Source organism: Alligator sinensis, unplaced genomic scaffold (assembly GCF_000455745.1).
Source record: "Alligator sinensis unplaced genomic scaffold, ASM45574v1 scaffold10_1, whole genome shotgun sequence".
NCBI lineage: Eukaryota > Metazoa > Chordata > Crocodylia > Alligatoridae > Alligator > Alligator sinensis.
The window spans coordinates 1,424,511-1,439,248 of record NW_005842169.1 but is presented as its reverse complement, the minus strand read 5'-3'; positions in this window follow the sequence as shown (position 1 = coordinate 1,439,248).

Genomic DNA, 14,738 nt, shown 5'->3' with positions numbered 1-14,738 from the left:
AAGAGTCGGAGAGTAACAGCGTTTGTTCCTCCGTATACCTCCACGCAGGCATCTATAGCTTCCAAGGGCGTTGGAATTGCCCCAGGGTCTGATAGGTGATGATAAGCCCATCTCTCTTTTCGTTGGATTGCTGTTAGTCCCATCGGATTTGTTCTCAGACTCCATGAGAGATATGACACTCCAACTATAGCCAAGAGGAGTTGTTCTGCAGTAGCCTTCTGCGGGCGACCCTCGTGCCAGGTGTGGAATTTGTGGGTTACCTGCCCCACCACAAGCGCCGGGAGCGGGATAGGCCAGTGGGCACTGTCCGTGACCACGTTCAAATCAGTAGCACACCCTCTGCTCCATGCTGCTTGTCGGGTCAGGGCACTCGCTTCTTCCTTATCCAGAGTATTGGATCCAAATTCCACTATCAGTCTTCCTAACCACATGGCCAAGGTTTCTTCCGGCCTTATTTTGGATTCTTTGCAAAGCTCTTGTATCTCTGGTCTGGTGCGTGTGCGCGAGATAACAGAAGTACGTTTAGTACCTTCGTCATCTGCAATATGCTTCATCACTGCTATCGGGTGGGCTGCGAGAGAGAGAGGGTTAATTTCTTCATCTTTGAGCGTTGGGTACATCCCTCCTCCCATTGCCCCCTCCCCTTGGAAAGGAGGCGGGGTCATTGGGAATGATGTCACCTCAGGGGGCGGGGTCACTAGGCGGATCCCCGCCGGGTCTTCTGAAACTCCGCCCCTCAATTTCGGGTTCCCCGGGTGGCTCGCGCTTCTTTCAGAGCCATTTTCTGCTCGCAGCATCATGCGGCTGGCACTGTTAATAAACGCTGCTCTGGAGCCCTTTGCTGTCCGCTCCAGCGATTCCTTATCCACCGTTTGCATCTGAGCCTCTAAGTTCGTGTACTCCCTTAGTAGGCCCATTACTGCACGGAACAGCACATTTATCATTTTTCCCTTTTTCCATTTAATTAGGCCCCACTTCGGCTTGTGACGGCCCTCAGTTTCTTAATTCTCCCGGAGCTGAATGAGGAGCTCATGGCCCCGCGACTCAGGCACCAAGTCTGGACATTTGAACCAGTCCGTGGGGGTGGGTTCCCCCCCCTCCTTTAAGTATCGGGTGCCTTGAGCGAACTCCTGAGCGGGGGTCAGTTTTTCTGCCTTCTGCGCCTTTATCCCGGCTAGGGATATGGTTGATGTTTCCTCCGGGGGCCGATAAGAAACCCAGTCGCTCCCCATTATGCATCCGAACTCCCTGAGGGATAGCTTTGTTCTCCATTCTTTTACTACGGCTTCTTCCCTTTTTACAGAGAAGTAGCCATCAATATTTCTTTGATTCCCTTCTATCGCCTGGTGGTAATCGATATGCGCCCATAGATCATTTGCATTCTCTACGCAGAGTGTCCTGGTGCGCCAGGGGCAGCACCCGATCAGATTCATCTCCATCACCGTGCCCTTAGATCCCATCCTCGTCGCCATGTCTCGGACGGCCAGAGCCGACTCGAGTTGCGTTAGAAATTGGTTGTACGTTAGGGCGGGCTGGTGAATGGAGAGGCAGACACAACTTATTGGTTGCAAAAAACTTTACTCATGCCGCTTGCAATCACGACGCAGGTGGTCCGGTCGTCTGAACAACCACACGAGTTGTTCCAGCTGGTGGGGCCCAAGCCAGTTAATCCATCTGCAATTCGAAGCCGGTGGGGAAAGGGGTACATCTGGGGTTGCGCTCGGTGACGGGAAGAAAGATTGATAGGTGATCAGTCTATCGATCGGCAGCCACAAGTCAGATAAGTTCAGAGGCACTCTGCAGTGTGCTCAAAGCTCTTCGACTTGGGCGGAAGTCGCGTGGAATTTTAAACGGCCAGCGAGCCAATTACTAGATGCCACGTGTGAATAATTTAGCACTGTCCAATAGCAGGGCACAAATTTACATTCGAATAGCGGGAACTCTTTGCATCATGCATTTCTGTGCTGCAAAGAAGAAATGTATCCTGCAAAGGAAACTGCTAAGTGGCGGGAACTCTCTCCTACACGCAGGTTCTCAATTGCAGCAGAACACTCTGCCGTGCAAAGGAGCTCTCATGTGACCAGGAAATTCCATAGTGCCGAGGCACCAAAATCACTGGGTCGTGACAAGAACAAGAAGCAACAGTCTTAAATTGCAGCAAGGGAAATTAGGTTAGATATTAGGAAGACTTTTCTCACTAAGAGGGTAGTAAAACACTGTAACAGGTTACCCAGAGATGTGGTGGTGGAATCATTCTTTGGAGGTTTTAACAACCTGGCTAGACAAAGGTTTGGCTGAGATGATCTAATCATATATGGTTGTTCTTTGAGCAGGGGGTTGGACTAGATGACCACCTGAGGTCCCTTCCAACCCTAATAGATGCCTATAACAAGGAAAACTCATTTAAATATGGTAACTAAAGATAGTTGAATATTGCAAAACTGTATTTGTGTAATTTGAATACAGAATAGCCACCTGGTTCAATCATACTTGTTGTTTGCTATTCATGAACTTTTTCATGGGGAGACTTTTATCTCCCAAATACCCAATGGAAGCCTGTCTAGTGTATGCATATTGATCTTCACATGTGACCCAAGATATCTGTGCAAGAGAAGGAATAGTTTCTATCTTATATTCATTATACTCCTAATTAAAGTTGAATATTGAGTCATCCAGCCAGCAACAGTATCATAAACAACAAATAAGGAATTATTGCAAGGAACAGTATATAGAGAACCCAGAAGCAGAAATGTGTCATTGAGTAGCAAATTAATTCATAAATGTCAAAAAGTCTGAATCTCTGCAAACGTGTGCTTTGTTACTATTTTAGATGTCTGCAGAAGGAATGTTAATGCTAGGTGTTCTTAGATGCATGATGTGCTTGCATGTTGGAGGCTATAAAAGAAATTCTTTTGTCTTGGGTCACATCAGAGCTCTTGGTGCTAGGCCTGCAAAGGTTATGTGTTGCAGCGTTGTAACACCTAACCTTTCTGTGTCCTACCAGCTGGTACAATCCATAGTCCTAATTAGGCATTCAGGAATTATTCTATGCCTGGTGCCTATTGTGTATGGTTGCAAGCTCATGCAGAGTAACCAATCAAAAGAGATGACACATGCTCAGACATAGAAGCTAAGGAGGTAAACAGTTAAATGTTGATTGCATTTATACCATTTACCATTTATTCTGACTTCCAGCAGAAATAAGCATGGCCCCTTACATCTTCACCATGCTCCCAGCACTGCACAGGTCCTAGGCCACTGGCAGGGAGTGAACCTTGGGCAGGGAGTGGCAGGCATGGCTGAGCTGCTAGGGGGCACTGTCCAGCTGTGGTGCAGCTGCTTCCCTTCACATGGGCAGAGGCTGGAGCTGGTTCTGAAGGGCTGAGGACCTCTCTATGTCCAGAGCCCAATGCCATGGGGAGGAAGAAAGTGGGGGGAGGGGGGAAGGAGGTGCCAGGCCCCCTACACAGGGACTCCTGGCCCCATGGTGGGTCTGTCTGGCCTCCCCGCAGTGGTGGGGCCCAGACAGGGCTATTAGCTCCCTACACCTCCTGCTGTACTTGTGCATCTGTAGCCTGGACTTGGAAGGCTCTTCCACACTCCCAGGTCTGGCCCTCCCCAGCTCACCTCGGGGGAAACAGGTGGTTCAGTCCCAGCAGAGCAACCTCCACTGGGCAGGTTGCATCCTTCTCCTTCCCACCTGTGGTGCTGGGGATGTGCAAGGCCTTTCCCAGTTCTGAAGTGGGGCTGAGTGCATGGCTGGCTCAGCCCAAGGAGGCGTTATAGCAGCTGGACTAGGCAACACTGGGTGTGAAGGGTCACTACCAGCCACTTGTGTGGTAAGCGTAGTCTCAGAGTATTCCTAAAGACTTGCACAGGGCCAGGGGTACAGTGAAGGTATAAGGGGCTGCAGTCATTTCTGCCGGAGGTTGCTTAACTTGGTATGAGTTATTGCTTAAATATTTAAACCATATAATTGGAAGAGATTAAATGGATAATATTTTAAATGATATTTGCATCCCTAAAGAAGCCATCAAGTTAAGATTATTGTTCCATTATGTAGCCAATAGGAATGACAAGCAGAGAGGAATCATCTAATTTCTGCCCTTCTTGGTGAATGATACAATTTCCTCATGAACTAAACCACATTAGTACCTTGTAAAAAATATAATCAAGAGGATACGCCATCACTCTCTTTATATAAAAGCAGAGTACTCATCTGGATTACGGGAAGCCTACCAATACAGCCAAACCCCTCCTTGCTTGATTGGAAACAGAGATTTGATCTCAGTTCTCCTACCAAAGTGTCACTTCCACTGGGCTATAGGTTAGTTGGAGAAATATTTTTCTCCATCTGTTGTCAAGGCTGCTCTTGTTTGTTAAAATAAATATTTATTTGGACAGAAAGAAGGCGATAAAGGCTCAGTGGCTTTAAATATTAATTCCCTACATCAATGAATATTTAAGTATTAAGTAATTTCTGTGATGTTTGTGATAGTCTTTCACTTGTTTATTATTAGTCAATCAAACTTTCTGATGTTCATATACATTGCACATTCTTACTAGAACCACCCAAAGTCATTTCCATGTGCCAGTTAGTAAGCTGGAGAGTTTAGACCCTTATCATAACCAATTCTATTTAACATGAAACTCAGAATAAATTCATTCCATGATAGGACATTCTTATTGCATAATTTTCACAATATAAATCCCTAGATTTTACCAAAGATCCCAATCCTGGGATGTTCTGTGAACCTACTGCAAAATACTGAGAGTCACCACAAAATTCAAATGTTTTTTCTGAACCTTAGTGTCATAACCCAATGATTTTTAGTACCTCGGCACATTGAAATTTTCCCACCACATGGAGCTTTCTTTGCACTGTGGATTTCTCAGCTGCAGAGAGAGATCTTCAAAAGGAGACTGGACGCACACCTCGCTGGGGTTATTTGACCCCAGCAGTCTTTCCTGCCCAGAGCAGGGGGCTGCACCCAATGATCTCATGAGGTCCCTTCCAGCCCTAAACTTCTATAAATCTGTGAATCTGTAGATTATAGGCCCCCCTCGCTTGCCCATGGTGGGCTTTGAAACTGAATCTCTCTGACTTCCAAGTGTCATAACCCAATGATTTTTAGTACCTCGGCACATTGGAATTTCTATTGGTCAATTCTAAATTATTCCTACGTGGCAGCTAGCAATTGGCTCGCTAGCCGTATAAAAGGTTAGAGCAGTTTCCACCCAAGTTGGAGGACTCCACAACCATCTCGTGGGGAACTCTGAGCGCGCTGTGGAGCCTAGCAAACTCCGCGTGTGTCTTGGAGGAGGACAGAGAGACCTGATCAGCTCTTAGCCACTCCCCATCATAGTGTGAATTTGACGTATCCCCCGTGTGAAGCGCTCGTGGAGTCGTATATTGACAACTCATCTCGGTTCGGTGCGGTTCGGAAGAGATCTCACTTGTGTTTGTTTGTGTGTAACTGCAACTCAAGCAAGTTTCCTCCCTGCACTGTGACCATCGGCAGTGTAAGTAAAGCTTTCTTTATAAAACCAATATGCTTCCGTGCCTAACTCTACTCCGTCATGGAAAAACCACACCTGACGGTCCGGGCTACTGGCCATAGCCTCAGACCGACCCTCGGTCCCGACACTTAGTAGCTCATTGAACCGGTATAATTAATGCACACTAATTTATATAGCTAATGGCCCACAAGTGAGTGATGTAATCAGTGTCATATCTATCTAATCATCTTTGACACCTCAACCCAAATGACCACATTCCCATTTAGAGCTGAGTCAATGGGGGATGATAAAACCAGACTGAGGATGAAACACATGACTTTGTATCTGCTTTAACCATGCAGATACTGTACCTCTCTCTGCCATCAACCTCTATCTAAGTCAGAAGTTCTCAGATCCTTAGAAAAGGTAAAATTAATCTATGACTTGAGTGCCAGCTCAACATCTACATGGATCTTCAGTTTCATTTAAGTCAAAATGGGTACATTTCAATCATGAAGTTTTGAGAACCTTTTGGCACCCGGCCTCAGTTTAGGTAATTTAAACTACTTGACCATCTTGGTTTCTCTTCTAGTGTCTACCGAACACAAAGGGGACAATTTAAGGGGAAGGAAGGACTATTTTTCTCCAAAGCTGGATGTGAGTGGAGGTTGATAGATGTTTTAAGTGTGATTATGATAAAAAACTGTGCCTGTAAAAGCAGCACCTTCTGACTGCCCATATCTTGCTCATCATGTGTTGTGAGTCATGTCTGCTTAGCTTACAGTGCAAAAGAGGTTGCATTTTTAACACTGTCAGCACTGCTGAGTCAGTGCAGCTGAAGAATGGCACAGCTGGGGCTGATTCTGCTTCCATAAGTGCATAACAAAATTTCCATTTCATTTATAGCTTTCAAAGCTTTCTTGGTGGTGCTGTTTGAAGAGAATGCTATGGACCAAAAGGCTACCACCTGATTTCAGAACTGGGCTAAACTGAAAGATGTAGAACAAATCTTGAGGCTAACTGGCAAACACTTTTCAGACCTGCCTGAAAATATCCTCTTGATTTCCCTGCAAGTATAAGTAAAGGACTGCAGAATCTGAGCACTATTGCAAAACAAATTGAATGGTAATAACAATACTCTGTCCTTCTGTAGCTGTGTTCAGCCAAGGCTCTCAAAGAGCTTTACAAATATTAATTAACTCTCAGGACACCCACACAATGTACATAAGTATAATTACACCCATTCTACAAGATGTCTCTATGAGGTCCTGAGATTAGTTATTTCAACTAGGTTATACATTGAGAAAGTGGCAGCACCAGCAACACGATTTGGGCCTCCTGATTTGAATTACCTCCATTTATCCAGAAAATGACACTGCAAACATAGCATTTTACTGTCCCCAACATGTTTCCTTGCACTCCCTTAAAGGTCAGCCATCACTGAAATTCTCCCTCTGGTTGAAGGTTGCTAGGTTGCTAAATGCACCTTCCTGGAGGATCTGGCAATGTTTTTTCTAAGACATCAAGGAGCCAGAGGGAGAAGGCAGGGAATGGGAAGTGGGGGGAGAGAGGGGAAGAAATTGGGGGCGGTGGACATGGAAAAGGTAAAATAATGCAGAAGAATAGACAAATAGGAAGCCCAACTCTGATTTCCTGCTCAGTGACCCACTATTCTTGCAAAACAATTGGATAGAAATAGCACTTAATATGACTGGCAATATCAGATCAGGCATTAGAAATGATTTAAACTATGCCACTTACAGAAAACTATGTAACTGAGATCAATTCCACCTTCAGTCTTTTGTAAGTCTGTACATAGGCATGGAGTCTAATATCCTTATTTCAACAGTGCGCTCCATTTGGTGCTTCAGAGGAAGTCTAAAAACAATTTAATGTAGATTTTTAATTGTGCGGTATTCTGGTCAGTAAACATGTTCCTTTTCTGAACAGTGTGATGATAATTTTTGTCCAGATGTGTGAACTCCGATTTATCTTTCTCTCATACAATACTGCTATGACTAAAAAGTCATTATTCAGCCATAGTAACTACAAACTTGTATCTAAAATGCCATTTTTCATTCATTTAAAATAATCATAAAATTGTATTTGACATATCACTGTATCTTCCATTCCATTTGGGTGAAATTCACCCCTGAACTGAGGAGAAGCAAAAATCCTATACACAGGGGAGACTTGGAGGCACTGGTATTAACATGCAGATGTTAATGTTTTTCTCTAAGAAAAGAAGTATGGTATATTTCTTCCCCTTTATTCACTGTTTAACATTTTGAATCCCATCAACTGGTGTTTTTTTCAGGTCAACTTGTTCTTTTGGCACAAAATGACTGTACATCTTGCTTTTCATTCAGAGTTGTAGAGCAATTATACCCTCCATTCTCTGGCCATTTGCAGCAAATATTTGCTTTAAGAAAGTCATGTTAACATTTATTTGACAAACCTAATTTCAACAAGGGCACAAAACTTTCATTACCTGTTAAAATGTAAGAATTCAATGATTCCAATACAGAATCCAAGGATGAATTCCTAGATGCATCAAACTCAATAGCAAAACTGCCATTGACTTCAGTGGGGTCAGAAGTTTATTCCATTTTCTCCCTGCCAAGATCTAAATGCAGAAGTTTATATTTCTCCTGCCAGGATTGATGGCATGACTACAGCTCTAAGCAGGGCAGACAGCTGCATTTCTTTACTCTTTCTGTGTTAGCAATATGATGTATTGTTGAAAGGGGAGTATGTCCATCTTAACTCAGATTTTGAAAGTGAAGTAAAGGAGCAAGTATTTTCACTATGTTTAAGAGCAATGTTATAATGCTTGCTTACACACATTGATCCCTTGGTACTTTTTGTAATTTCTAATAACTTGCTTATTTCTCATTAAACCCACATTCTATTACTTTTCTTGAATTTAAAAGTAATTTCTCTTTCTTTTCCCCTTTCCTTTTTTGCTCCTTTCCCTAAACTTTTTGAGGTGCCTACCAAATAAGATACAATAGAGTTTGTACCATGCACTGATTGCCAATTAAAAATTGACACGGGTTTTAAATATTTGTTCATAACATGCATAGTCAGAGGGTTAAGGGACACAGCTCTAGCCATTCAGCCCATTCAGCTCCTCTGTTCTTCCCCATAGGCAGAAACGTCATGCTTGTTTGAGTTGCTGTGAGAGGATTTTGAAGAATGAAGTAGCAATGATACAGCCTGCTGCATTCTGGGCTCCAGACCCAAGAGGATTATCATTGGCTGTGATGAGCTTTGAAGATGTTCTTCTCTGCATAAGAATCCTAGAGGGGATTATTGTTGGCTGAGATAAGCTCTGGAGATGTTCTCAACAAAAGAATCATGCAAAGTGACTTGACAAGCGTCTTAAGGTTTAAAATGCCAATAGTCTCAAAATATTGAAATGAAGTATTATTGAAGCATTCAATTTCAATTATTTGGGTCAATGATAGTTTTAGTCACTCGAGTGTAGAAACTCTGTAGCTCAGAAAATAGGTAGCAGAAGTAATATATTTCTGATTAAAAAACCTGATATGAAAGTGTATTTAATTCAACAGTTATTATAAATTACGTTATTGCTTGACAGATGCACAGTTTCTGAAACACAAATTCCCAGAATAATATCAGCAAACAAGAAGAACAAAACTTCTGCTTCTCTGTTTTTGAAGGAATAAATATGATATAAAGTGGTATTAAAGTGGGCAGCTTTTGGGCTCTCTAATTGCTATGTGTTGTAAACAATAAAAATAAAACACAGGAAATAGTTTTTACACATAATGTCTCGCCAACTTGTGGAACTCATTCCCACAAGATATCAAGGCCAAAATTCAGGCTTTACAAAAGAATTTAAGTTTTAATATAGCATGGATAATAAGAATAAGAAAGAGAGAATGAGCAACAGGTGAGAGAGATGTACGAAGAACTAACATTTGTGCTTAAGTCCCTTTAATAAGAAAGTCTAGCTAGAGGTGCACCTGGGCACATCAATACATACATTGATATGCTGTAGTTATTGTGCATTAGGTTTAGTACCTATAATAGGTACTAACTAAATGCACAATAAACAGCACTAATGCACAATAGCACTGGCTCATGCCTTTTAAGTAATCCTATTGCACAATAGATCAATTCTGCTGTGCATTAGTGCGATAGCATGGCTTTCATGGTGATGTGCTAATGCACAGTAGCGTTAGTCTATGATGCATTTAGTGTCTCATGTAGACATGCCCACTGAGAGTTACAAGTATGGGAAGTATGTAAAATTTCATCTAGAAGGTACATCGTGGTTCCACTAAAATCAATGGAAATGTTACACCATGATTTCATCCCATGGACATGTCTATACATTAAATTAATTTGATCCATAAACTCCAGTGCAGTTTGTGCTGGAGTTATTTGCTCCTAGGTGCAGCATTTACACACACTCCCAGGACTGCAGCACACTGAGCTGGGGTAGTACAGCTCTGGCTGGCAGGAGGCCTGGGGAGTCAGCCTGCTAGCCCAGGGCTTCTCCAACCTGGTTCAATGTTCTATGGAGGGGCTGACTGGGGCATGAGGGTGCTTCGGTGTGGGGCTAGTCAGCAGGCAACTTCTGCACTGTAGTACACTCATGCCCCAGCCAGACCTGATCACTGTCTGCATAAATAACTCCACCATAGGACAGTACTTGTGTTGGGCAGTACTAACCTACAGCAGAATTAATTGATTTACTTGGGTGTAATAGCTCCTCATGTGACAATGATGCATTATTTCAGGCTAATTAGGCAATTCCACAGGAAGCATCTCATGTAGATGCACCCCATGTGTACAAAACCTCCATAATTAAAGGCATTAGTAAGAGCCAAATTATATGAAAAAGACTTATATGTGACTATCTTCACAAATAAGCAAGAAGATTTCACTGTGATTAGTTGAATCATTTTTAATTAATGAAAACCTGGATGATTGCTATGTATTTAGCAAAATTCTTCTAGATACCAGACAGTTACTGGAAATGTCCTTATTCTTATAAAAATGATTATTAAAAAACTTAAACTTAAAAAGAAAAAAAATACTTCCAAATTATTTGCTATTATATTTAAAAAAAAATCTTAATCATGTATTCAGCAAGCAAATATTGTATTCAGAAAAAAATGTACCCTTGAGGTTAAAATATTGTTGATACATGGCGGAGAAATGTGTATTTCTCCCCTATCCCCCTTATTTTTAACTAGCTGTATTTATTATTTGGCTGGATCTAGCAGGTAGGTATTATCTTTCTTTATTTTTCTATAGCATATTGAAACAATATTAATGTTGGGAAACTATCTATCTTTAGCTCTGAAAAAGAATGCACGTAAATATGAACAAGCGTGTTTAATTGTTCAGTGCCATTAATTATTATACATGTGACTTAATGTTGTTCTTAACACTACTTAGACATAGGTTATCAATGCCAAGTGCATAACCTAGAATTCTGTTGAGATTGCTGCAGAGGTATTCACCACTGTGTGCTGTTTTGTCATATGATAACTTGAAAAAATGCCCGAGCCACTAAATTTGGATTACACCAGTGTAACATGAGAAAGAACATCATAGAAATTTCTCTTTTATTGTGACTAAGTATAAATATTGCCATGGTACAATAATATGAAGGAATATTTTTAACTACAGTTCTGAATGGAATATTAATGAGCCTCCCTTATTATTTATGGCACTGGGAGCCAACCTTTTTGTCAGGCATACCACAAATTATCATATTTACTCAAATATAAGACAAGGTTTTTCCCCCAATTATCATAGGGAAAAAAATCCCTTGTCTTATATTCTCATACAAGAAACCCTGCCTCATTGCCTATCATTAAACTGTTGCCAAAAGGAGTTATGAAGTTCATTGACTGCAGCCAACACTGAACATGCCTGTAAGACACATGACCAATACTAGGGAAACATACTGATAGGAACCTTTTGTGTGTATATGTGTGGCCCTTAAAAAATGGGTGAGTATTCCCTCTGCTGGAAACCAACACTGGACCTGAAGGTACTACAATACAGGGCCAGTGCTGGGAAGGCCAGAGCTAGCCCTGACACCTTCCTCTGGGTGCCAAAAGTCCTATATTTGATCTTAGTCTAAGAGGCCAAGGTGCTGATGGGAACCTACCAAAAAGATAAATCAATGCAGCCTATCTGAATAAGATATTGTGCCCATTGGACTCAGTAGCCCTCAGCACCAACTGTTTCTCAAGTCATAATGAACCACTACATTGAATACATTTCAAATTCTTCACTCCCACAGCTGATCAGCACCTTACTTTTCCATTTTCAGTGATTCCTGTTTCTTTACCAGCCTTAAATGTCTGGCAAACAACACCAAACAACCTTGTAGATGAGAGGTGCTGTTGCCCCTTCTCTCAACTTGTCACTGATTGACGTGGCCCTGCTTTTCATGAGGTAGAGCTGGACCAGGAGGCCCAATGCCTCATCTGCATGTACATTTTTTGAAGGATCCCAGGACTCATGACAAGCATACCTAATCCCAGTCATGAGTGGGGTTCTAATTAGCACATAGATACTTTGTGAAAGTATCTGGGGTACACACATACAAGGTCTGTTCAAAAAGTATTGACACTAAATGTGTATTTGTGGTACAAAGTGGGTTGACTGGGAGGCGTGGCTTCGCTGAACCTTTCTGGCCATGTTGGGACTCCTGGACAGGTTTGCAGCTCGTGGTGTTTCCCCAGTTTTCTGTAGCCAGTTGTTGAAGTAAGATTGTTTGTATCTCACATCCCCTTTCGTTATGTCAGAGTGTCCAGAACAACACGTGCATATGGAATTTTGTGTGAAAATAGGGAAAACAGAGTGAAACATTTGAATGACTTAAAATAGCATTTGCTGATGACACTATGAGCCGTGCAAGACTTTTTGAATGGTATCGTTGGTTCAAAGAAGGACGATCATCAGTCGAAAGTGATGAGCATTCCGGATACCTTTCAACATCTCAAAATGATAAAAATGTGGCAGCAGTTAACAGTTTGGTTTGAAATGATAGGTGATTGACTGTCTGAGAGAGAGAGCAGAAGTTGGAATTTCTGTTGGTTCATGTCATTCAATCCTAACCAGCAATTTGGGAATTAAATGACCAGAACGACACCCATAAAAGTGGGTGTCCAACTGCCAGATGTTTCACCACAATAACATGCCTGCCCACTTAGCACAGTTTGTGAAGCAATTTTTAGCCAAATATTAGCCAAATACCATATCCCACATGTGCCACAGCCTCCATAGTCACCTGATATGGCCCCATTCAACTTCTTTCTCTTCCCTCAACTAAAGAAAACCTTGAAAGAAAGAAGATTTTGTGATGTGGAAACCATAAAACAAAATGCAACTGAGCAGCTTCTAGTGATTCCACAAATTGCTGATCAGAGGTGCTTCCAACAATGGCAGAATCATTGGGAGAAGTGTGAGGCTACAGAATGATCATACTTTGAAGGAGATTAAGCCAAAACCCCTGTAAATAAAATATTTTGTTTTCTACAGCATCAGTCTCTTGATACTTTTTGAACAGACCTCGTATAATGAGCAGTGCTAGACTCTTGAGTTTTGCCATGGCTTGAAATGTTATTGACTACATTTCCTGGGGCCCAGCCCAATGAACTGTGCGCTAAATCTTGAGCCTTTTGGCTTTGGACTAGTATCGTGCATAGTTTGTACTATGTATAAGCAGGTACAAAAGTGCTGCTACAAAAGTGCTGATCAAAAGTGTGTTTATGGAGTACTTGTGCTGAAACTTACAGCAGTTTGCAAAAGATAAAATCAATTCTGGATGAACCGAGTCTATATGCACAAGTACTTCATAAACACACTTTTGAGCAGCAGTTTTTTGCTCTGATGATTAGATTCTATACCTGAAAAATTATAGTACATTTATAAATTTTCCATATATAGAATCTAATTACTGGGAGGTTGTCTTAAATTCAAGGTTATCTTAGATACAAGTAAATACAGTAGATCTCCACCCTCCCTGAGTGCTACTTTGAATCCCCTTCCTCTGCCCAATCTGTTGAATCTTGACCTGTGCGTCCTCCCTGATCTGATGCTCTGCTTTCTGCTTCCTGCCCCATTTGCTGCTATGTTACTTGTCCCTTGCCTTGTCTGCTATGGGCCACATATGGAGGCAGCCGAAGCCGCTTGTGGCACTCCTGATGTAAGTCAGCCACGTGTGATTTAAAGGAACTCCAACTGAGGAGAGAGGGGGAAGGAGGGTTAGATTCATTTCATTCTTTTGTTGAAGGTTTCCTATTTTTTTTATTTTTATGGTAGATGAAACAAGAAATATATAATTTGATAGGTAAGTGGAAATGAAAGAGAAAGAGATAAAATGTTAATGTTGATGAAAAGTGGTGGATTGGCAGTCCTGGGAAATTAAACTCTTTCATGTAGTCAGAAGAACCCATGGTAGTTTACCCTTTTCATTGATAGCTTCATCTGACCTGCTTTAAGAATGAGAAGCCAACCTCAGGCTTTGCAGTCATTCTGACCTCCTTTTTTGGTTGTTGTTGGATCACATCTGACTCCTGGTAAGAGAACTAAATTGAAACATCTGTGGTTATGCCCTAAATATGCAAAGGCCCACATCCTGCATAATGCAAACATTTAGCAAAAAAAGTTCCAGGTAGTCAGGAATATCTATCTAGCTATTCAGCTATCTACATATATATACATACATCTATGTCTGTGTGTATATACATGCACACACACACGTGTGCACACAAACACACGCATATGTATATACATATATAGTATGTGTGTATAGATATAGATATATGGGTCCATCTGCAGTGAGATAGAGAGGCAGTTCCACTGGATCTGACTCATCCAGCATTATAGGCCAGGTATGTATCCCAGTTCAGAACAGCACCTAACCATGCAGTTAACTTTTAAACACACAAGACATCTCCACTAAGTGAATGAACTCATATTTACAGATTCATAGTTTCATAGTTTCTAGGATTGGAAGGGACCTGGGCAGATCATCTAGTCCGACCCCCTGCCATGGCAGGAAAGAGTACTGGGGGTCAAACGACCCCAGCAAGATGGTCATCTAACCTCCTCTTAAAAACCCCCAGGGTGGGAGCCTGCACCACCTCACTTGGAAGCTGGTTCCAGACCCTAGCCGCCCTGACCGTGAAGTAGCACCTCCTGATGTCCAACTTAAACCTCCCCTCCGCCAGCTTGTGACC